The sequence below is a fragment of the Apium graveolens genome, chromosome 1 (assembly GCF_009905375.1).
Source record: "Apium graveolens cultivar Ventura chromosome 1, ASM990537v1, whole genome shotgun sequence".
Lineage (NCBI taxonomy): Eukaryota > Viridiplantae > Streptophyta > Magnoliopsida > Apiales > Apiaceae > Apium > Apium graveolens.
Genome location: NC_133647.1, coordinates 70449116 through 70474187, shown reverse-complemented (window position 1 = coordinate 70474187; position 25072 = coordinate 70449116).

Sequence of the window (25072 nt, the reverse complement as noted above, 5' to 3'; positions counted from 1 at the left end):
ACGCAGAAATTTTTGACTATGGCCCAGGCCAGAAGGATGCTACGAAAAGGAAATGAGGCTTACCTAGCCTATATGATGGACACGCAGAAGGAGGTGCCCAACTTACAAGATATCCCGGTAGTCAATGAATTTGAAGACGTATTCCCACAAGACCTTCCGGGATTACCACCCGATAGAGTGATTGAAATTGCTATTGAGTTGGCCCCCGGGACGGCGCCAGTTTCAAAAGCACCTTACCGGTTAGCCCCATTAGAAATGAAGGAATTAGCTACCCAATTGCAGGAACTTTTGGATAAGGGTATGATAAGACCCAGCGTGTCTCCGTGGGGAGCACCAGTGCTATTTGTTAAGAAGAAGGATGGGAGCATGAGGCTGTGCATCGACTATCGAGAGTTGAACAAGCTAACCATAAAGAACAGGTACCCGTTACCTAGAATAAACGATCTGTTCGACCAGCTAAAGGATGCTGTTTATTTTTCCAAGATTGACCTGAGAACTGGATATGACCAACTAAAGATTAAACCCGAAGATATTCCCAAGACAGCGTTCCGTACCAGGTATGGGCACTATGAGTTCTTGGTAATGTCCTTTGGATTAACCAATGCCCCAGCGGCTTTCATGGACTTAATGAATAGAGTATTCAAGAAGTACTTGGATAAGTGTGTGATAGTTTTTATCGATGATATTTTAATCTACTCAAGGACTGAGGCAGAGCATGTAGAGCATTTGATGATAGCTCTAGGAATACTCAGAGAGGAACAGTTATATGCCAAATTCTCGAAGTGTGAATTCTGGCGGAATGAAGTACAGTTTTTAGGACATGTGATCAATAAAGAAGGAGTATTGGTCGACCCCTCCAAGATAGAGGCGGTCTCCAATTGGGAAAGGCCAACCACACCCACAGAGGTAAGGAGTTTCATAGGATTGGCCGGCTACTATCGTAGATTTGTACATGACTTTGCGAAGATCGCAGCCCCTTTAACACGACTTACTCGTAAGACAGAGAAGTTTGAATGGACGGAGAAATGCGAGAACAGTTTTCAGAAATTAAAGAAAAGGTTGGTAACGGCCCCGGTGTTGGCATTGCCAGACGGAAAAGGAGATTTTGTGATATATAGTGACGCGTCGCACAAAGGATTAGGGTGTGTGCTTATGCAGTACGGTAAAGTGATTGCGTATGCATCGAGACAACTGAAGGAATACGAGATTAGATATCCTACTCATGACCTTGAGGTCGCAGTAATAGTTTTTGCCCTAAAAATTTGGAGGCACTACTTGTATGGAGAGAAGTGCGAGATTTTCACAGACCATAAGAGCCTCAAGTACATATTTACGCAGAGAGAGCTCAATGTGCGCCAGAGGAGATGGTTAGAGCTAATCAAGGACTATGATTGTGAGATTCTCAATCATCCGGGGAAAGCCAATGTGGTGGCTGATGCCCTTAGTAGAAAGGAAAGACTTAGAATGATAATGACTTCGGAAGAATTAATAAAGGATCTCGAGAGGATGGAAATAGAAGTAAAGGTAACCGGAACCGGAACTGAAAAGCTGTTTGAGATCTCAATGCAGCCAGAGTTATTGGAAAAGATCAGATTATGCCAAGAGAAAATAATGAATGAAGGCAGAGAGTCAATGACTGGAGAAGAGATCCATACTGAGAAAGATGATAAAGGGATAATGAGGCACTCCTACCGGATTTGGGTTCCGAATGTTCAAGAGCTTAAAGATGAGATTTTGGATGAAAGCCATAGTTCAAGATATTCCATTCACCCGGGAAGCACCAAGATGTATAGGGATTTGAAGGAATATTAATGGTGGCCCAACATGAAGAGGGATGTAGCAGAATGGGTAAGCAAATGTTTGACTTGCCAAAGAGTAAAGGCAGAGCACCAGAGACCCAGTGGACTCTTACGGCCCCTGGAGATTCCCGAATGGAAATGGGAACATATAGCAATGGATTTTATTGTCGGTTTACCAAGGACGAAAGCCAACCATGATGCCATATGGGTGATTATAGACCGACTGACAAAGTCAGCTCATTTCATTCCTATCAATGAGAGATACACAGTCGATAGACTGGTGGACATTTACCTTAAGGAAATAGTGACGCAACATGGAGTCCCAGCGTCCATTGTCTCAGACCGAGACCCCAGGTTCAACTCCAGATTTTGGAGGAGCTTTCAAGAATGTGCGGGGACCAAGTTAAATATGAGTACCGCTTACCATCCCCAGACGGATGGGCAGAGTGAAAGGACCATCCAGACACTAGAGGATATGTTGAGAGTCTGTGCAATAGACTTTAAGGGAAGTTGGGATGATCACTTGCCGTTGATCGAATTTTCTTATAACAATAGCTTTCATGCTAGCATCGGAATGCCGCCTTATGAGGCCCTGTACGGAAGAAGGTGTCGATCTCCCTTATACTGGGATGAAGTAGGAGAGCGGAAGATGCTCGGACCCGAATCGGTCCAAAGGACCAAAGACATAGTGGATCTCATCAGAGGACGGCTGGTAGCAGCCCAAGACAGACAGAAGAAATATGCAGACCTAGCCCGAAAGGACAAGGAGTATGGAGTAGGGAACTTAGTACTACTAAAAGTATCCCCTTGGAAAGGGTTAATGAGATTCGGAAAGAAAGGAAAACTAAGCCCAAGATACATTGGACCTTTTGAGATACTAAGACGGATTGGGAAGTTGGCTTACGAGCTAGCTTTACCCCCGAACCTACAACAAGTTCATAATGTGTTCCATGTGTCAATGCTAAGGAAGTATCATCGGGATGCCAGACACATAGTGGAGTACGAGCATGTGGATATGCAACTAGATCTGACTTACGTGGAGAAACCAGTAAAGATTATGGATAAGAAGGAGCAGGTGCTTCGGAACAAAGTGATCAAGCTAGTCAGAGTGCTATGGCAGAATCATAATGTGGAAGAATCAACTTGGGAGCTAGAGAGCGCAATGCAAGAAAAGTACCCCCATTTATTTTCTATTTGATTCCGGGACGGAATCCTTTTAAGGAGGGGAGACTGTAATAACCCCAAAATTTTGAACTTTTTGTAACCCTTATGAATAGTGTTTATGCTGATATTGCTGAATAAGAAAACTTTTCATGCCACACTATGTACGGGTTCTTTTATGGATATTCTGAGATTTTATTGGTACTCTATATGATATATAAGTGTATGTAAAGATCGTCAGAATCCAAATTTGAACCTTTTGATTTTCCCCAAAAATCCACCAGATATCGAAAGAATTGAGTATAAGGTAACAGGATAAAAAAGATTTAAATTCAAGGATTTTAAGAGAGGATCATAAAAGGAATATAATGTATTGAGAAAGGTTAAGGGAACCTAAGTAATAAGATCCCGGGTATGATCCCTCAAACGATAAACGAAAATGAAAGTTAAGCGAACCATATAACAGATCAGCGGTCATTAGCCAAATAATTAAAAGCTAATCAAAGAGGTTAGTGGGGATGATGTCATCAAACCAATAAGAAGAGGACAAAGGTGGGAGGGTGACATCACATGGTGACATAAGCATGACCAAGCAAAGTGTGTTGTTGGTTGAATTAGAACCACACAAAAGTTACCATGGTAAAAGGTAATAAAACAAAACAAAACAAATCAAAATGCAACCAACCAAGCCAAAACATTTCATTTTCACCAAAAACACAAAATTATTTCATCTTCTTCATCAAAGCTCTCGGCTTTTCTTCTTTTCCAAAGAAAGAAAAATCAAAATCCAAGTTCCAAGCTTTGTTAATTAGTAAGGTAATTATCCAAGACTCCTTATGCATAGATATAGCTATCCTACAAGTTTGAGCTCCTAAATCATTCACAATCTCTTCCTAAAAATCATGGAAGAAGATGGTGAATAGTGTTTTTCAAGAACTAAAATTTTTGTTCTTGAGTTTTTGTTTAGATTAAGCTTGGATAAGGAATTTTAAGGGTGATTCCAAGCTAGTTACTTGATTCTCCACTCTCCAAGGAAGGTATAACCCCTCCAAACCCGAACTTTATTTGAGTAATTAGGTTTAGTTTTGTTGTTATAATTCATGAGAGGCTTGTTTGTTGTGAATGTAGAGATTAGTTGGTTTTGTGAAGTTTTTGGAGTGGTAATTCTTGGATTGTTGATTAATGAACTTAAGTGTAGTTTAAATTCATGTTTAAGAATAGTATAAATTGATAATGTGGAGTTGTTGGGGCTGTTATGATGAAGTATGAATGGAGTTTGGTTGGGATGTTGATTGTGAGATGATTTGGAGTGGTTTAAATTTGGGTAATCGCGTAAACATAGCCGTCGTAATGTCCGATTTACTTTAGGCTGTTTTTGTTCTTAACATTAGGACCCGTGAACTCACTGCTAGGTTTTTACCATTGCCATGATTAGATAGTTCATGTTACGAGCTTCGTTTTGATATGTAGTTCATTTGATTCTGATGTACAGTTTAGGATAAACGACCGTTTTAAGTAACGACGTTTCGTGAACGAATCATTACCCCTCGCCTTACTTTGAAACATAGGTTAAAGACCTAAGAGGACTAATTGGAGTATGAAACAATTATGTAAAGTGTATTAGGCAGTTTGGCTTCATAAGTGCAAAACTTGTACTTCTCAACAGTCAACACAATGTCCAAATTTTGTTTTCATTCAATATAGTTAGGTCCGGTAAGTTTGTTATCCTTAGGTATGGTGAATAGTGGATTAAACCCCATTGTATACTGAGAATCATGCATAAGAACATCACATAACAAATAAAGGGTGCATTAAATATTGAGTCCTATTGGTTTCTTTAACAATTCTTAAAATTAATGCACTAACATTTAAATACCATAAGTTGCTGGTACGTCACGATGGGTGAAATGTATACCACCTAAATTTTAAATGATACTTCGGTCCTATTACTAAATAATACGCCACGTTGGGGTGGTCAATATTATTTTTCATAGCTAAGTATATACCATTATCAAATCTTAAATCATAATTATATCAAATGACATCAAATGATATCTTATAATTATCCGAACTTTATGAAACTTGGTACGCCACGATGGGTGACATGTATACCTTCTAATATTCGTTATTAATTTAAGAAGTTTGTTCTAGTAATCTCCTTAACATTCCAGACGCCTTAAATTACATGTCACAATGGGTGACGTATATATAATTTATATTTGTCTCTATGTTAAATTACATACAAACAATAATGGAGACCATGATATTTGATTTCATATCAATTCCCTCTACCACTTAGTATTTACTTTGAGGATTTTAATCTAGATGAATCGTCATATGTCATTTCTTCGAATTCCACATATAATATGTAAACAACAAAGAACACATAACATACCAACATACTCGCATGATTAAAGCATTTAAAACATTCCTATGTCCATGTCATTCTAGCATGCCGGGGTTAGTATCACATAGCATAATAACACAGACAAGAAACACATAGTAGCAATACTCAAGATCAGCAGAAACTAATAAAGCTCATTCACTATTATGGCCTCATATAAGCTGATCAACGGATGTCTTGATCAACGGATGTCATGTTCAACGGATGTCCCCATCAACAGATGTCCTCATCAACTGATGTCTTGATCAACGAATGTCCTGATCAACGGATGTCCTTATCAACGGATGTCTTGATCAACGGATGTCCTGATCAACGGATGTCCTCATCAATGGATGTTCTAATCAACGGATGTCCTGATCAATGGATGTACTGATCAACAGATGTCATATGCAAAGTCTGCAGCCACAACAGCGAAGCTCCCCGAAAACAGAATGCAGCAGCGGAAAATTTATGTTTCTTGCAGCTTTATCGCTTAATCGCTACTACAATTACATACAACTTAATGAAGCTGAACTAGTATATTTAATTACATCAGATCATAACCTTGATCAATTACAAATTGAGACTACAAGATTACAAAACCAGAATAGAAAAGACTATCATGATCAACCCTCGTGATTTATAACAAAACCACGATAAACCACGTGACATCTTAACCATAATAAAATAACCACGATTAAACCACGTGGGATCCAAACACATATTTAAAACATGGCCATAATAGTGAATACCAACCTGCATCATAGAATCAATACAAGCATACCACTATATACATGTATATATAATTATGACATGGACTTCATTATAAAATGAAGAACCTCGAACCAGGCCCTAATGCCAATTGTTGGGACAATGGGATCTCGGCCCTGCATTTTACGATATGAATTTTGTACAGAGAGTTCGAACACCTTAATCGCTACGGCGCAAGCAATTCAAATCCACGTCTTCTACTATATTCCTCGATTCCCCTTGGACGAAGTGTGGGCTTCGATCTCCAAGGTTTACCTCTCCTGATAGCTCCGAAAACCAAAACCCTAGATGGCTCCTTGAGAAAAATGTTTGCCTCTCTCAAACCCTAGGATGTTATTTTCAGTGTTCTCGCACACACATGCCCGCACACGTCCGTGTTGTTTTTACACTTCGATTTTTGAACTTCAGGAGAATTAGAATATTTATAGGCTATAGTAGGCATCACGGATAATTAGGTCGGACCTCCCAGTGACATTCCGGGCCAAGCCCAATGTCATTAAATATTAATTCAATCCACTAAAGAATTAATATTTGCACTACATTTCCTAATTCCGTAAATTAAATATTTAATTCAGCTCACATATTATTTGCTTATTAAATTCCCCATGTTTAAGATATCGCATGTCCATTGATTAAATTAATTTCTGACAATCAATTTAATCAATATCTTTTATCCTTGATCATCCACTCAACCTTATAATTGTGCAAGAACAAATCTGCCTGCATAACTGAAGCACAAGTATATTTATGAGCTTTCAAGAGGACATCATCACCCGAAACTGTTCTTCGGACATGGTTTCCTTTTATAGTCAATATCCCACTCTGTATATAATGTCATTGACTAATACATAAATTCGTAATTTAAAATAAATTACTTAATGTATGAATCAAGGCATGTGCACCAAATATAAGTGTCAATCATTATATCCGAATTAAGAACCTAATCAATAATAATATAGTAGACTCTTAGTTCTTCTTTATTGTCAGAATAAAAGAACTATTCCACTATTTTGATCATGTTCAATATGTAGAAGTATTATTCAATAGTCAAGATAAACTATTTCCAAATAATACTTCAGTCGTTCGAGTGGTTTGTTTAACACCACTGAGATCGTGAACCTTTTACTATATTATATAAGGAGTCTGACAATCTAATCTTCTGTTATCCCATTTGATACTAGATTGTCTACAATATATAATATACAGACATTGTGAAAACATGCATTCCAGATTCTTAAAAGATTATTATATTCTTCAAACGAATAGTTTAGTATATACCCTAACAGGAACATGAGGCAGATCATGACTCTTCAATCTAATTTGAAGTATAAAAGACCAAGAAAATTGAAGATGGAGAAATGATCATGATTCTCGACAGGTATCTTGTAAATGTTGACACCATGTTGCCTCCCACTTAGTTTAATCTAAGAAATGACAAGGATGATGATGAGTAGAAGCATGATGAACAAAAACCTTCTGGCTCAAATCCAAGTCAATCTTCAAGAGCAACTGGCAGTATGGACAAGAAACAGGATGAGAAGAAGAATGATAACAAGAAAAGAGGAGAAGAAAGGAGAAGCAAGAAAAGGCAAGATGGATCAGAACCACAACAACAAACCCTAAATATCCAAACAAATCAAGCTCAACCTTCAAAGCCAACAAACTCATACACTGAATGACCTCTTACCTCAAAGCCTAAATTTCTATACAAATAAACTGCTAACACTTTTCTAAAAATACCAATTACATCAAGCCAAACATTTCTCAAGAAAATCACAAACCTACCTTCTGTCAAGCCCTCACTCAAAGTTCACTACAAGTCTGTTGGGAGGAAATCTAAGAAAGGTAAGCATACTAAAAAAGTGCAAGTTACTGAAAGGGCCATCTGAAACTGTTACAAGCAAAGTGATTTTCTACCTCTAAACTGGTGCATCTCAGATGAAGACTACTTTCAACAACTAGCTGAGGAAATAGTCAGAGTTTGGGTTGTAATATTAAGGGAAGTAAGAATCTACTATGAAGATGGGTCCTTCACATTTCTTGGCCGCAACTTAAAGGATACCTTATCACCCACAGAAATCAAGAGAGTGATAAGTTTACTAAAGGACAAGGATACTGCAACCAGAGCATGGAGATCTGTTTTGGCTGAATGGTTGATTGTAAGGGAGGAAATGAGAGCAAGGAATAAGGCTGAATATGAGGAGAAGATAATGAAGTATGATGAGGAGATTGAAATGTACATTAAAAGATCAGAAGAACTAAAGGCAATAGGAATGAGCAGAATTTCTTAGGATAGAAGATTTCTAAATGTCAAAGCTGGCACATACTCAAAGTTTAGGATTGATTTGTTAGATGGTTATCCAAAGCCAGACAGAGTCAAACTTGTGGAATCTCTAAGAGGGACACCAATCATAGAGGAACTTGAAATTCTTGTATATTTAAAGGACCTCATTAGAGAAGAAACAAAAGACACAGTCTTTGTCTGATGCATGTAACTATTTAAACTCAAGAAATCTCCTAGTGTATAAATGTTGTATTTGTGTCAATTTTTATGTATTAGTCTTATTTTCCATTATAGCTTGGGGTTAGTCTTGTTAACAAGCATGAATTTGTGATAATCAATCTTCTCACAAATTGGGGGAGATTGTTGTGCAAGACATGCCTGTACAATAACAAGACTAAGTCAAATTGACAACCCTAAGTAAGTTGTATTGTAATGTAAGTTTGAATTTTATATTGTATCACTTAAGTCTGTAAAAAAATTCAAGGGCAGACTATAGTCTTTTTCTATAAATAGTATCAAGCCTAAGACTTCTATCTGGAAAAATATCAAGAAGATCATGCTTTAGAAGAATTATGAAGAAGCTTGGAGTTGAATAAATCTGTTTTGAGAAAAATATTCTAAGGCAAGATCTCTACAAGTCACATATTAAGTGTTATAGAGAAGTCATTCGAGAACTCCAGAATGCCTTATCGACAAGTCAGGAAAAGCTACTAGAGAACTCATAGATATCGACAGGCCAATTTGAAGACATGAAGAATGGAGATATCGACAAGTCATTTCTTCACTAGAGAACTCTAAGTTATTGATAAGCCAATTTGTCACTAGAGAACTCAGAGTTATCGATAAGCCAAGTTGTCACTAAAGAACTTAGAGTTATCGATAAGCCAAAGTGAAGATATAAAGATGAGAGATCTCGAGAAGCCAAATTCTCTTATAGAGAACTTAGAGACTTCGATAAGTCAAAACAACTGTAGACTGATTAAAGATCTCGATAAGCCAATATACTTATCGAGATTTCAAGTTCTCTATATGCCAAACTGGAGATCTCGAGGTAAAATTCAAAGTACAAAGTGTAGATTAGTTCAATATCCAAGATTATCAATCAACGAACAATCCAATTAGTTGATTGACAAGTCTACAAAAAGTAGCTTGAAGAGTACAAGATTAAAGGCCAAGATTAACTGTAAAAGTAGAGTCACATGCGTGCAAGATTAGCAAAGATACACTAAGCGAGAAATAGAAAGATTTGGTTATCCAAAAATAGGGTTTAGTACATGTTGTTGCATGCTGTGTAATAATCAGTGGTTATTGTTCTATAAAGTAAACACTGGATGCTTTTTTAATTGTAACAATTTAGAAAAGAAAATCTTGTATTCTCTCAAGGAAGAAGCTAATCTCTTTATCAACAAAGAGCCTAGAAATTTTGTAGCAAAACATTTTTAATTTTGATATAAAATTAAGTGAGTTTTGAAAGATTTGTGTTCACTGTTTTATCTGTCTAAATTCAGTACTAACATATTTAACTACAAGATTTTAATTTACCTTGTTCATCACCATAATCACTTTAAGAAAAGTAGAAAAATACAAAAACGCATTCACCCCTCCCCTCTGTGTGTGATTCATTATCTAACATTATCAGAATCATATTGATGATGATATGGATATCACATTTCTGATGCTAGCTACTATGAGTCCTAACACTACACCATAGAATGGTTATATCAACCACAAAAAAATATTGTATTATGGGCTATTTATGTTGCAGTTGAATTTAAGGTAACGAATATGCAAATTTTTGGCATTACATTCGGTGATGATGCAATAAAGTCCTATAGCAATATTTTAAGCCATGTATTACAACAACAATATATTATTACAATAAATAATATTTAGCAACAAAGCATATTTTACAGCAATGTAGTTAAATCATTGCAATAGCTGTTTTTGTTAGAAAAATAACCACCATAAGGCAACATTATTTGGTCCAACTACAATGAAGTTTAAGGTAAAATTTGACAAATATTGCAAAAAAATTGAACCAATTGCAACATTTTATAGCTAATGTAATTTTTAATGGCAACATATTTGGATAGAAATGCAACAATATTTTTTTAAAAAAACAGTAGGATCTTTTTTTAAATAAAGGAAGCTAGACATTTTTTATGCCACAAAACCAAGCAATATCATTCAAAGGTACCATGACTAATTCAAAAGAAGCTCTCAAGCTATCCCAACATCATCAAAAAAATATCATAATTTAAGTCTAATAGAAAATGACAATAGCTAGCTAAACCAAATTCTGAGTGAATTTAGTCGCATACATGAAGAACTAAACCAAATTCGCGTTCGAATTTAAACAAAAGTAATCTAGCGAGCTAGAAAACTGCGGATAACTTAAACATACAACATCAGTTAGCCCCTACAACTTCATCTCCATCTGCATCGCTTGCATCACTTGTATCTTCGTTCACTTCTTCTCCATCCTCCAAATCTTCTTCATTTGCATCAACCTCAACTGAACTTTGAGCACATAGTTCTTCAACATCGATATTTAGACCAGGATTCAGTTCACCAAGTTTTTCAAAAATCTTACTCAGCTTCTTCTGAATTTTCTCCTCCATTGCATCAACTAATTTTTCAGTCATTTTTTTCACTATTTCGTCCAGTTCTGCAGAATATGTATTGACCGCCTTTTGTCAATTTTTTTTGTCTTCCTTGTTATGCAACTCCTTCCAACAAGCCAGTTAGGACCATGAGCTGTAAGATCAAGGTCTGCCGTCTCCTCATCCTCGTCAATTGCTTCTTCGGGACTTTTACCATTTTTCTTTGCCTATTTACAAAATTGATCAACAAATATTAGTTTTAGTTAAATATAATTACTCCTTGTAAAATTTTTAAAGAAACATAAATGTGCTAATTATGAACAAAAATATTTGTAAAATTGGTCGAGAATAAGCGCAAAGCGCAATGTGATAAGCGCGCTTTTTTAAAAAGAGCATAAGAGTTAACATGCGATAAGTGCGCTTTTTCTTGACCTATTCATCACTCCATTACTTGAGAAGTAACTTAAACTGTTCCACTGGAATATTTGCAGGACTGCTTTTCATCCTTTCAGCGTCATTATCATATTTCGTATAACATGCACTCTTAACACGAGATTTGCACACCCTCCGATCAACATCAAGGCTCCTAATTACCCAATCCTTGCATTCCTCGGGAATTATATACTTTTTCTAACAAGGTAAATTAAAATATTAATACTTGTAAACAAATTATAAAGAACTTGTGTACATGTTTTCCTAAAATTCTCTATAGGTTAGTGAAAATCAATTAAGTAATTTTTACCTTGATATATTCTCACCAGCCTTCTTTTATTACTTCAGGAACTGTATACCAATTAACATAATCAAGTGGGATGTACAGCCTTGCTATCATCCCAACAAAACTGCTTAATTCAGTAATTACGTCCTTTTTCTTTGCCACGGGATGAAGGTCACGATTTAAATGAATAACTGGCCTTTCATCGAGTCTCCTTGTGAAGACATGATTCATCTCTTTAGGTCCTCGGTGCCTTGTACTTTTGGCACTGGATTCTCCTACAAAAGTAGCCACAAATAGTTATGTGTATTCCTCGTGTAAAAAAGAAGACAACTACCTACTATTTAAAACAAACCTATTTCAAAGACACTATCCACAACAGTTTGAATGTTATTTCCTTTAAAATTATCATCAACACGTCTTTTCTCTGTATCCTTTTTACGTTTCTGCATTTCAACAAATGCTTCTATCGTACCAATCCATTCATTGGCAGGAGGCCTTTGTAAATGTGTAAGATCAAGAGGAAGTGGCGGGGGAGCTGGTAGTGGCGGCGGAGGTGGTAATATTTCCGTATCAGTATCCTTGCAGAAAATACCAAAAAATAAATAAGGCAGGCATTAACTTTTTAAAGCACAATTTTTAGAAAAACAACTGAAACACAACCATATTCAGATGCATATGTTTTGTTATAAAAGACATGCCTGTACTTTAACAAGACTAAGACAATTTGTCAACCCTAAGTAAGTTGTATTGTTATCTTAATTTGTATTTTGTACTTGTAACAATTAAAGTCTGTAAAAATGCAAAGGAGCAGACTGGAGACTTTTTCCTAAAATAGTATCAAGCCTAAGGATTCTATCTGGAAGAAGATCAAGAAGATCATGCTTCAGAAGAATTTTGAAGAAGCTTGGAGTTGAATAAATCTGTTTGGAGAAAAATATTCTAAGTCAAGATCTCGACAAGTCACACATTTAATATTATAGAGAAGTCATTCGAGAACTCCAGAGAGTACCGACAGATAAGAAATATCTACTTGATGGATGAGCAATATCTACTCGACGGATGAGCAATATCTACTCGACGGATGAGCTATATATCTACTCGACGGATGAGCTATATATCTACTCGATGGATGAGCAATATCCACCGGGAGTGGAGAAGTCAGGAAAGCTACTCGAAGAACTCAAGAAGATATCGACAAGCCAATTTAAAGAACTGAAGATTGGAGATATCGATAAGTCATTCCTCCACTAGAGGACTTAGAGTTATTGATAAGTCATAGTGAAGATGTGAAAACTAGAGATCTCGACAAGCTGAAGACCTCTACAAGTCAAAATCAATATGGAATGCTAGAGATCTTGATAAGCCTATGTACTTATCGAGATGTCAAGTTTTCTATTAATTCAAACTGGAGATCTCGACGTACAGTCTCAAAGTACAGAACTGCTGATCAGTTCAATATCCAAGATAAACAATCAACAAACAATCCAACAGCTGGATTGACAAGTCTACAAAAAGCAGCTTGAAGAGTATGCAAGATCAATGGCAAAAATTAACTGATAGAGGAAGATGAAAGTAAACAAGGGATGCTAAAGATATGCTAAGCCAGAAATGGAAGATTTGTTTTTCTATAAATAGAAATGACAAGTGACAATTAAGAAAAGCTAATAGCATGTTTATTATCCACTGTGTAAACCAGCAGTTAACTGTGTCATAAAGATGACACTGGTCCTCTAGTTAGAATTAACAATTTAGATCAAATCTCTTGTATCACTCTCAAGAAGAAGTTGAGCTCTTTAACATCAAAGAGCTTAGAAATTTTGTAGCAAAACAGTCTTAATTTTTAATATAAAAATTAAGTGAGTTTCGAAGATTTGTGTTCTTTATTTTCTGCAAGTTTAAATTCTGCATGAACACTTTTCTATACAAGATTTAATTTACTTTGTTCAACCATTAACTTTCAAGAAAAGCCTAAAATCAGAAAAACACATTCACCCCCCCATGTGTGATTCATTACCTAACAAGTGGTATCAGAGCAAAATCTTAAAGTAAACAGATTCAAGATCTTGGAAGAATGATTACACAGAAAATCAGTAGCATCAAAATTCCTACCTTTGAAAAAGCTAACTACACTCTTTGGAAAAAGAAAATGATGCTGTTTATCAGGATGGTCAATCCACTCCACATTCAGATCCTCAAGAATGGACCCTTCATTCCTATGGTAAGAGTTGAGGAATCTATAGATGGAGACATGGTCATACCAGCTCATTATGCTCCTAAAGATCCAGCTGAGTATTCAGACCCTGAAAAGGAGAAAGTCTCCCTGGATAGCAGCATGCAATTGATATTGATAGAGTCATTTGACAATGTGATGTACAACAATATTGTTAACTGTGACATTGCCAATCAAATATGGGAGAAGATTGAGATACTCTGTGAAGGAAATGTGGAGGTTAGATCTAATTAAAGAAGGACACTGATTTCACAATATGAGGGTTTCATGGCTAAGCCTAAGGAATGCATTACTGATGTGTTTGAAAGATTCAATAAGCTGATAAATGACTTGCAGCTTCATGACAAATACTATGAAGCTGAAGAGGTGAATCTAAAGTTCTTTCTTACTCTCCCTGACCATTTGGAACAGAAAATCTCAGCAATCAGGGAAGGGAGAGACTTAAGCAGAATAACTCTGGAAGTTCTATATGGAATTCTCAAAACATATGAACTAGAGATGATTTAAAGGCAATCGTTGAGATCTGGTCAAGGACATGTTGTGGATGGCTCAAGTGCTTTAATTGTAAATGAAAGCCAATCCTTCAAGGATGAACTAAGATCTCAAACTTCTGTTGCCTCAACAAGTGAGTAGAGAACAAATGATTCACAGGAGAAAGTCATACTAGAGTTGGAAAAGGATGAGTTCTATACTTGTGAAGAACTGGATGAGCTAGATCAGTCAATGGCCTATTTAACTGGAAAATTCTCTAAAATTAGAGTAAAGAAGCCAAGGTACTTCAGAAATAAAGGACTATCCTTCAACAAATACAACAGCTGGAAAGAGAAAGGAATTACAATTCTGACAGCAAGAGTGGTTATAAAACTGGATATGTTGACAGATCTAATATAAGGTGCTTCAATTGTGATGAACTAGGCCACTTTGCTACAGAATGCAGGAAACATAAGAAGGCAAAGAAAGACAAAGCTTATCTTGAACTAGAAGCAAAGTATGAAGATCTTCTGAAAATGCAATAGAGCAAAGCTTACATTGCAGAGGGAAAGAGTTGGGATGATTCAGATAATGATGGAGATGAGGAAGTTGGAAACTATGATCTAATGGCTTTGGGACAAGGTGAATCATCCTCATCAAAAGCACAGACACCAACTCTTACCACTATTGATTTAAACGTAAATCAATACAAGGAAACTGTTGAAAAGATGAGCACAGAAATGTTTCACATTCACACAAGCATGGTTGCTGCTAATGAAGAAGTTAGCAGATTAACAAAGATAAATAAGAAGCTCGAGAGTGAGAAGCAAGAAACTGAATTATTGTTAGTTGAGCTTGAAGCTTTAAAACAAGAAAATGCTTATCTCAAGAACAAGCTCAAGTGTGCAAATGAAATTGAAGTAGTGTTAAGGGAGAAGATAGAAAAGAATGAAGTAAAGATGAAATCTTTCAGAAATGCATCTGAACTGGTCGAACAGTATCTTGAGAAGAATAATCCATGTGCAAACATTGCTATTGGCCTTGACTATGATGACATGAGTGATAAAAAGAAAACTGTAGGTGACAAAGGGAAAGCCAAGAAGACTGAGAATGCTCCAACCTTTTTGAAAGAGGTTAATGCACCTATATTCAAAGCATGTGTAGTCAACTTCAGTGAAGAAGAATTTAGTATCAAGCAAGAAATTGCTGATAAAGATAAAGAGAAGAAAGCTGAAGAATCAGTTCTGTCTTCCAATACTGAAGAGAAACTCATGAACAAACAAAGTCCCAAGACTCCTGTTCAAGAAACCAAAACTGAAGATGCAAGAAAGAGAAAGAAAAATAGTAATGGGAAAATAGGGATAAACAAAAGCAATAATTTTGCTTATGTTGCAAATGCTACTAGAAAGAAGTGTGAAAAATGTGGCTCTTCAAATCATCTAACTCACCTTTGTAAAAATGTTGTTAGCAAGCCAGCTGAAGGAACTTGCAAATACAATGAAGCAAATTCTAATGATCCCTATTCATTCTGTGACAAGTTTGGCTGCATTCCTTGCAACATGAAGGTAATGAAGAGTTGCCACAAACTGAGAGTAGACCTTAAAGAATCAAGAAACGGGTCTACATCAGAAGGAAAACATGCACAACAATCACTGAATACTGTTTCGTCTAAAATTATTAATTCTACTTCTACTGAACAAGTTACCAAGAAGAAACTACCCAACACTTCTTGGGTTTCCAAACACACTTAAGACTCATTGTGTGCAAGGCAAGTGAAGAAAGTCATCTGGATCATAGACAGTGGATGTTCCAGGCATATAACTGGTGGTAGAGCCCTGCTATCATAGTTTGAGGAGAAAGCTGGCCCATTGGTGACCTTTGCAGACAACAACAAAGGATTCAAAATGGGATATGACAAGATTGTTCTGAAAATATTGTCTTTAAATGATGCAGCACTGGTAGTTGATCTTGAAGTGAATCTTTTCAGAATTAGCATATTGTAGACAATAGTCTCAACTCATATTCAACAAGAAGAATGCACTGTTATCACCAAGAAAACCAGTGAAGTTGCTCTGAAAGGAGCAAAGAAAGGAAGCTTGTTTGTTGAAGATTTTGACTCAACAAAGAAGGATGGTATTTATTGTTTATACACCAAGGTATCAGGAGAAATAAACAAGCTCTGACTTAAAAATCTGTCTCACTTGACTTTCAAGAAAATTAACACTTTATCAAAAAGGAGTTGGTAAGAGACATGCCTAAAATGGAGCTTGCTCAAGTTGAAGTTTGTGAGGCCTGTTAGACTAAGGAAATGAAGAAACTACTCAACAAGAGAATCATGGAAATAGAAGCTCATCTCATACACCTGAGTTTGATTGCACAACCTCAGGGGGAGTAAGAGGATCTTCAGATACTGGAAGGAAGCTCAACTTGGGATTATGGTATCCTAAGGGAATCAGTTATGAAGCTGTTGGACTCAAAGATATAGATTTTGCTGGATGAAGGGTTGGCAAAAAGAGTTCCTTTGGAAGATGTCATTTTTGTCTTTTAAAGACCTATATCATGATATAACATCAATCTCATTTTTGTACCAGCAGAAAAACAACTAGCTGACATTTTTACTAAACCTTTGGATGAAGCAACTTTCACTAGACTTATAAGTGAAATTGGAATGCTCAATTCTTCATCCTAAGGCAAGAACTCAGCTAATATTTTACAGCAGAATAAATCTTCAGTAAATCAAAATTAATTTGATTAAATTGGAAATTAACTGAAATATGAATTATAAATATTTCAGAAATCTCTGCATATTTGTTTTTCAAATTCAATTAACTTGGAATTTTTCAAATTCTGAGTAAACTTCTTAGTTGTTAATTTACATCCTTAATATGTAAAATTAACTCAAGGCAGAATTAAAATAACCAAAAGTATTTAGAAAACTGAGTTCTCGATAAGTATAAATTGACTTCTTGACAAGTCATTTTAGGACTTCTTGAGTGAGTCCTCGATAAGTCAATTTACTGACTTCTCGATAGGCTTAAAATGACTTATCGATAAGTCCTTGTAGATTTCTCTAGTAGTATTCATTCACAAAGTTCTCTACAAGTACAATTTTTTGACTTATCAATAACTCATAACTAAGATAATTTAAATTGATAAATTATTTTGGTAAAATACCTTTGGAAAATTTATTCTAATTTTATTTTGAATTTGTTCAAATAAAAGTTAGAATTAATTCAGTCCACTTTTTGGACAAACTAGGTATTTATTTGACATATTAATGAGTCATTTTTTTAAAGTTCTCTATAAGAGTAATTTAAAATGACTTCTCGATATGTACTTCACTTCTCTAAATAACTTCTTGATAGACAAACTCCAAATGTCTATTTTTTAGTTCTCGACAAGTCATCTACTTTTACTATAAATATCCAGACTTCTCGATGCATACTCTTACTTACAACTTTCGAGATCTAAAGTGACCTAGCTTTCAATCCGAAACAGTTTTCTCTCTCGTTTTTCATTCCTTCTCAGAAAATTTTCTTACACATTCACTCTCATCAATCAACAATGGCCCAAAATGTTTCTAGGACATTTATCCCAGAGAAAGGAACCAACTATCTTGCTTTCACTGATACAAACCAAGCTCCTGATAGTTTCAAGGGGTTTGTGAAGCTGTTGTCTGAATCCTATCTTGCAGGTGCTTTGATTGCAAATCCAGTACTGTATCTACATGTGCTACATGAATTCTGGACTACAGTTGTAGTGAGGACTAATGTTAACAATAACTCTCTTTCTTTGGTGGTGACATGCACAATTGGAGGCCAACGAATAGAATTTAATGACCAAGATGTGAATAGAGCCTTGGGGATGCCAACTGAGAATCTGGTGGAGGCACCAACTCCCGATGAGCTGACTGAGTTCATGGACTTCATCAATTATGGTGGGAGAATCAACCTTTCAAGCTTAAACCGAACCAATCTAAGGAAGGAGTGGTCATTCATCTTTGACTCTGTAGTAAGGGCCTTTACTTGCAGATAAACAGGATATGACAATATCTCAAGTGTTGTGCAAAAGCTGGTGTATTCAATTGCCCACAACAGACACCTGAATGTTGGTCTGCTGATCCTGGAAGAACTTGTAACCAGGCTGGTTATGCCTCTGACAACTAGAGGTAAGGAAATTTTCTTTCCTATATTTATTATGTCCACTTTAAATAATAAAGTAGCTAACATACACCTACTGAATGGTATAGATAGTACTAAAATAGGCAACTATAAGCAAGTGTCCAAAATAATATTTAGCTCATTTACTATAAAGAATAAGGTGAATGTAAGTCTAAAAATCACTCCATTTATGTTGGAGAGATTTAGGACTTATCCTTATCATATGCCTGACATGAGATCTAATGCACAATCTAGTACAGCTATGATTCCTGAACCTGTGGAAGTACAAACACAGGATTACCAACAGGGATCTTCCCATGCTGCAACCATTCTTTCACAACCTTTAGAAGCTAGGAAACCAACTACCTCGTCTTCCCAAAAAGGTGAGTTCAGTATAAAGAAGAGAAAGGGGATAAACCTAGCTGTGATAACTGAGAATGGTGAGGAGAGAGCTGAAAAAGAACCACCTCTGGTCAAAAGATCCAAAAGGAGTAAACAAACTGAGCTGACCACTATATCATCCTCTACATCCTCCCAATATGATCTAGTTGTAAAAACAACTAGGAGTGAGTCTACACAGCCTGCACAAAAAGAAATTCAAGTGTTTGGTAGGAGAAATAAGGAAGGCACACATTGTGAGAGCACATCTCTTGAAGCTCCCTCATCTATTCAGGGGGAGCTGCCAACACTCACAATTGAGCAACAATCTATGTTACCTAAAATTTCTTTTATTCTAATTCCACTTGAATCTATTTCTCAAGTGCACCAAAAATCAAGTGACTTAGCTCAAGAAGCTTTGCTCACCACCTAGACACCTCATTTAGATGGTGAGAGGCTACATGTTGGGGTAGTCCTTGATGACACCATCACAACCATGGGGGTTCATCAGTCATTACTGAAGACCCCATGGATACCTCTAATGCACCTTCATGTGCAAAATAGTCTTCACAGACTAAAAGGTTTGAGGGTAGTACTCCTGAGGGGGAGCTATCTAAATTCTCTCCAATTCAATTGGAGGTTCCTCATAAAGGAACAACTCCCCTCATAACCCTAGCAAAAATTGCTTCTGTAGTTGAAACTAGGAGTACACTTGCCCATGATCCTGCCATAGGAGAGGCAAACATAGCACATTCAAATGCCAGTGTGTTGCAAGAGACCAAGGGTTTGAGGCTGGTGTACATGACAGTAAACCAGTCAAATCCCCTCCAATTCAATTGGAGGTTCCCACTACAAGTGGAGAATAACACACTGTCAAAACCACAGAGCAATCTGTGAGTGAAACTGTGATCTCAGTCACAAGAGTTTTTGATGAACCATCCACCTCTCAACCTCAACAACCTCACATACTCTCTCAGTGGCTACAAGAATCTGCCTCTCAACTAACCTCTATATATGATCTACTAGTAGAACAGATCTCTGGACTGGCCAACATCTCACAACATCTTCTAACTTCAGACATGAGCAACCAAGACTATCAAGTTATCATGCTTGCTTACAATGAAGAGGTTGAGAAGCAAAAAGAGAAAATTGTCAATGATGATGAGCCAGATGGGAATGTGGATGCATGGATGTCTGATGACTTTACCTTAGAGATGAATCAAGTTCTGGCCAGATTACGAGAAGAATATGTTACTATTCTGAGCAGCAATGCAAGAGACTTGAATCCAGAAGCTGTCTATGATACCATTACAGATGTATACAAAGCTCATCTCAAAACATTTCAGCTGTTTGGTAAGGCTCTTGAAATCAAACTTACTTGCCATGAAGACAGAATCAAGAAACTGGTGAATGAGAAAATGGACAAGATCATACCATCTCAAAAGCAGATCTCTTCTAAATTCAAACTTTTCTGAGCAAATGACCAGGATGGATCTTGCCTTCATTGAGAAGGAATTCAAAAATCTCAAACAATCATTCACTAATCTCCATGAAATGATCCAGAACTAAATTACTCATTCAAATGAGACCAAGGTTCAGCTGGATCAACTTTACCAGAGCATTTTAAGCCCTCAGCTTTGCTAATGGAAGGGATCAAAGAGGCTATAGAAGAACACTTTGGCACATCTAGCAGCTCTTATCAGCATAAATCTACTTTAACAAATCTGTAAATTCAGTCTCTAGAGGGTCAAGTCACAGCATTGCAAGACTCCAACTCCTCTCTCACTGCACAAGTTGAGACTTTGACATCTCTTGTCAAAATCCAACAAACAGATATCTAAACTCTGGTGGATTCCTATAAGCATCTTCAAATGTAGAATTCTATAGCTTTAGGAGCCATCATGGGTAAACTCAACATACCACTACCTTCTTTGCCTGAAGAAGTAAGGCCTGAAATTCCTACTCCCCTTCTCATGCTTGCCAACAAGACTAAGGGGGAGATAGAGGCCAAGTTGGCACAATCAAGGTCATCTCAACATCAAGTTCAAGGTGCTGGTAAGAAAACTAAAGAAGTTGATCTTGACAAGAAGAGACTTATTAGGTCTGCTGAAGGACCTAGTTTGAGCAAAGAGTTTGAAGAACTACTCAATGCCTTAAAAGCTTCTCTAAAAAACAATCACTTCATATATAAAAAGGCCATGGATAAGAAAATCAATTTCATAAGAGTGATCAAGGACAACAAGGACAACTTTCTAGGAAGATAGGATAGTGGTTAATGCAAATGACTCAAGGACAGACAGATGTATGCAGGTGTCTCCCAATTGCCTTGTCTCAAGGAGGGCATCTGAGTTAGATATCTTTATCAGAAAAGTTAGAGCTATAACTCATGAAGATACCAAGCTACTAACTGTACTGAAAGATGCTCATCTAGCTGCCTTTCCTGAAGCATATCTACAACCAAGCAAGGGTATAACATACATATATCCAACTACCAAACAATTCAGATTTTTCAATATCCCTAAACAATGTGTCAGGAGCAATGAGAAGCTTATCATGATCCTAGGAACTAGCTTAAAAGCTAAAAAAAACAAGAACCATGATGATTTGGAAATGATAAAGCTACTAAGGAGATATCTGGACAATGCAGAAGTCAACTTGCCCAAAACTCAGTTTAAGAATGATGACTTGGATGATGATGAACACAAGAAGAGTGATCAGAATCCTTCTGGATCAAATCCGAGTCAGTCTAGTAAGCCATCTGGTAGCAAGGGTGGTGAGAAGAAGAAGGAGGATGACAAGAAAGATGAAGAGAAGAAGAGAAGAGGGAGAGAGGAAGAGCAGAAAACCTCATGATGATTCAGGAACTCAAACAACCCTAAAAATCCAAATACAACCATCTCAAACCTTAGCTCAACCCACAACATCAACTACCTCTAACATCAAACCTTCCCAAACATCTAAGTCAAAATTTCTTTACAGACAAACTGCCAACTCCCTCCTAAAAATTCCAATCACCTCAAGCCTCACAAATCATAAGAAAATGACAACCCTACCTTTAGCCAAACCTTCAATAAAATTCAAGCTCAAATCTGTTGGAAGAAAGCCTAAGAAAGTCAAGCCTGTAAAGGAAGTGAAAGTCACTGAAAGGGCCATCTTTAATTGCTTTAAGGAATCTGACTTTCTACCTCTAAATTGGTGCACCTTAGATGAAGACCATTTCCAACATCCAGCTGAGGAAATTATTAAAATCTGGGTTGTATCCCTGAGAGAAGTTAGAGTCTATTTTAAGGATGGTACATTCACTCTTCTAGACAAAAAGTTAATGGATTCTTTGACTCCTGCAGAAATTAAGAGAGTGTTAACTTTGTTAAAAGGCAAGGACACTGTTACAAGGACATAGAGATAATCTCTGGCTGAATGGTTGATTGAAAGGGAGTAAACAAAGAAAAGAGATAAGGGTGAAGCTGAAGAATGAAGAAGGAGACATGATGAAGAAATAGATATGTTTATAAAAAGATTAGAAGAGTTGAAAGTAAAAGGAATGAGTAGAATTTCTAAAGATGGTAGATTTCTAAACATCAAAGTTGGTGGATTCTCAAGATTCAGCCTAGAGTATCTGAACCAGGGTTACCCTAAGGCAGCAAGGCAAAAACTTGTGGAAGCCCTAAGTGGAACACTCATCATAGAAGAACTTGAAATTCTTGATTACTTGAAGGATAAACTTAGACAAGAAGCAGATGTAAAAACTGTCTTTACCTGATTCTTGTAATCATGAAACCTGGTGAATCTTATGTTGCACGAGCTGTAATTCTATCAAGCTTTATGTTTTAATTTTAACTTCCATCAGTTTTAAACTTGGGGTTAGTCTTGTTAACATGCATGAGTTTGTGTGAAGCAATCTTCTCACAAATTGGGGGAGATTATTGTAAAAGACATGCATGTACTTTAACAAGATTAAGATAATTTGTCAACCCTAAGTAAGTTGTATTGTTATCTTAAATTGTATTTTGTACTTATAACAATCAAAGTCTGTAAAAATACAAAGGAGTAGACTGGAGTCTTTTTCCTAAAACAGTATCAAACCTAAGGATTCTATCTGGAAGAAGATCATGTCTCAGAAGAATTTTGAAGAAGCTTGGAGTTGAATAAATTTGTTTGGAGAAAAATATTCTAAGTCAAGATCTCTACAGGTCACACTTTTAATGTTATAGGGAAGTCATTCGAGAACTCCAGAGAGTACCGACGGATAAACAATATCTAATCGATGGATGAGCAATATCTACTCGACGGATGAGCAATATCTACTCGATGGATGATCTATATATCTACTCGACGGATGAGCTATATATCTACTCGATGGATGAGCAATATCCACCGGGAGTGGAGAAGTCAGGAAAGCTACTCGAAGAACTCAAGAAGATATCGACAAGCCAATTTAAAGAACTAAAGATTGGAGATATCGACAAGTCATTCCTTCATTAGAGAACTCAGAGTTATCGATAAGTCATAGTGAAGATGTGAAAACTAGAGATCTCGACAAGATGAAGACCTCTACAAGTCAAACTCAATATGGAATGCTAGAGATCTCGATAAGCCTATGTACTTATCGAGATGTCAAATGTTCTATTAATTCAAACAAAAGATCTCGAAGTATAGTCTCAAAGTACAGAATTGCAGATCACTTCAATATCCAAGATAAACAATCAACAAACAATCCAACAGATGGATTGACAAGTCTACAAAAAATAGCTTGAAGAGTGTGCTAGATCAATGGCAAAGATTAACTGACAAAGGAAGATTAAAGTAAACACGAGATTCTAAAGATATGTTAAGCCAGAAATTGAAGATTTGCTTTTCTATAAATAGAAATGACAAGTGACATTTTAGAAAAGCTAATAGCATGTTTATTATCCACTGTGTAAACCAGCAGTTAACTGAGTTATAGAGTTAACACTGGTCCTGTAGTTAGAAGTAACAATTTAGATAAAATCTCTTGTATCACTCTCAAGAAGAAGCTGAGCTCTTTAATATCAAAAAGCTTAGAAATTTTGTAGGAAAACAGTCTTAATTTTTAATATAAAAATTAAGTGAGTTTTGAAGATTTGTGTTCTTTTCTTTCTGCAAGTTTAAATTCTGCATGAACATTTTTCTATACAAGATTTAATTTACTTTGTTCAACCATTAGCTTTCAAGAAAAGCCTAAAATCAGAAAAACACATTCACCCCCCCCCCCTCTGTGTGTGATTCATTACCTAACATGTTTTAAATCTATTCTCACTTGAAGGAATCAAATTTAATAAAATAAATTCATATACCTCTATTTTCCCTACAACTTGATTTACTGAACATGAACGAGTTCTTGGTCTAATGGCGACATTGTTCACCTTTTTAAGCTTTTTGACTTTCTTTTTTGGCTAAATAATTAAAAAAGGTCAATGCTTTCCTCAAACTTAAACTATAAGAGTATGAAAAATATTTACCTCAGGAATAACCATTTCGTCTTCGCTTATACTATCATGTCCAGAAACAAAAGCACGATCAAATTTACCTTCTGACCAAGGATCTGCAACTTTTTTCTGTGCTTTAGTTTTGTATTTCCCAGAAACTTGAAGCTCCTCTACCTTCTGCTTCAGTTTTAATAATTCAGCTTGTTGTGCATTTTCTTCCATTCTCCTTCTTCTATTTAGTTCATAGTCTACCATTTTTGTATAAACCAAGCGCCAAATAATAAACTCACATTTAAACGGAAAGAAAGTATATAATTTAATAAAAAAAATAAGATTTTTTAATTACCATAACATAGGATATGAAAAAAATTACCTTCTCACTAGCATTCTTATTCTCCAGCTCATCTCTTACATTCTTTTTCTCCACATCACTTGCCTTATTAACCTTTTGGTATTGTTCTGCTTTTTCGGTTCCATTTCATTATACGCAAAAGTTCGCGACTTCCTTTTATCAGTTATGTGTTGCTTAAGTTCTTTAATTCTCACAAAATTCTTTTTCAATGGGACATCAACGGCTTCAACATAAAGACTATATTCATCAATCCTTAAAAAATGTGGGGAAATCAGTCCTTAAAAAATACAGAGTAACTGATAAAATTTGAACTAA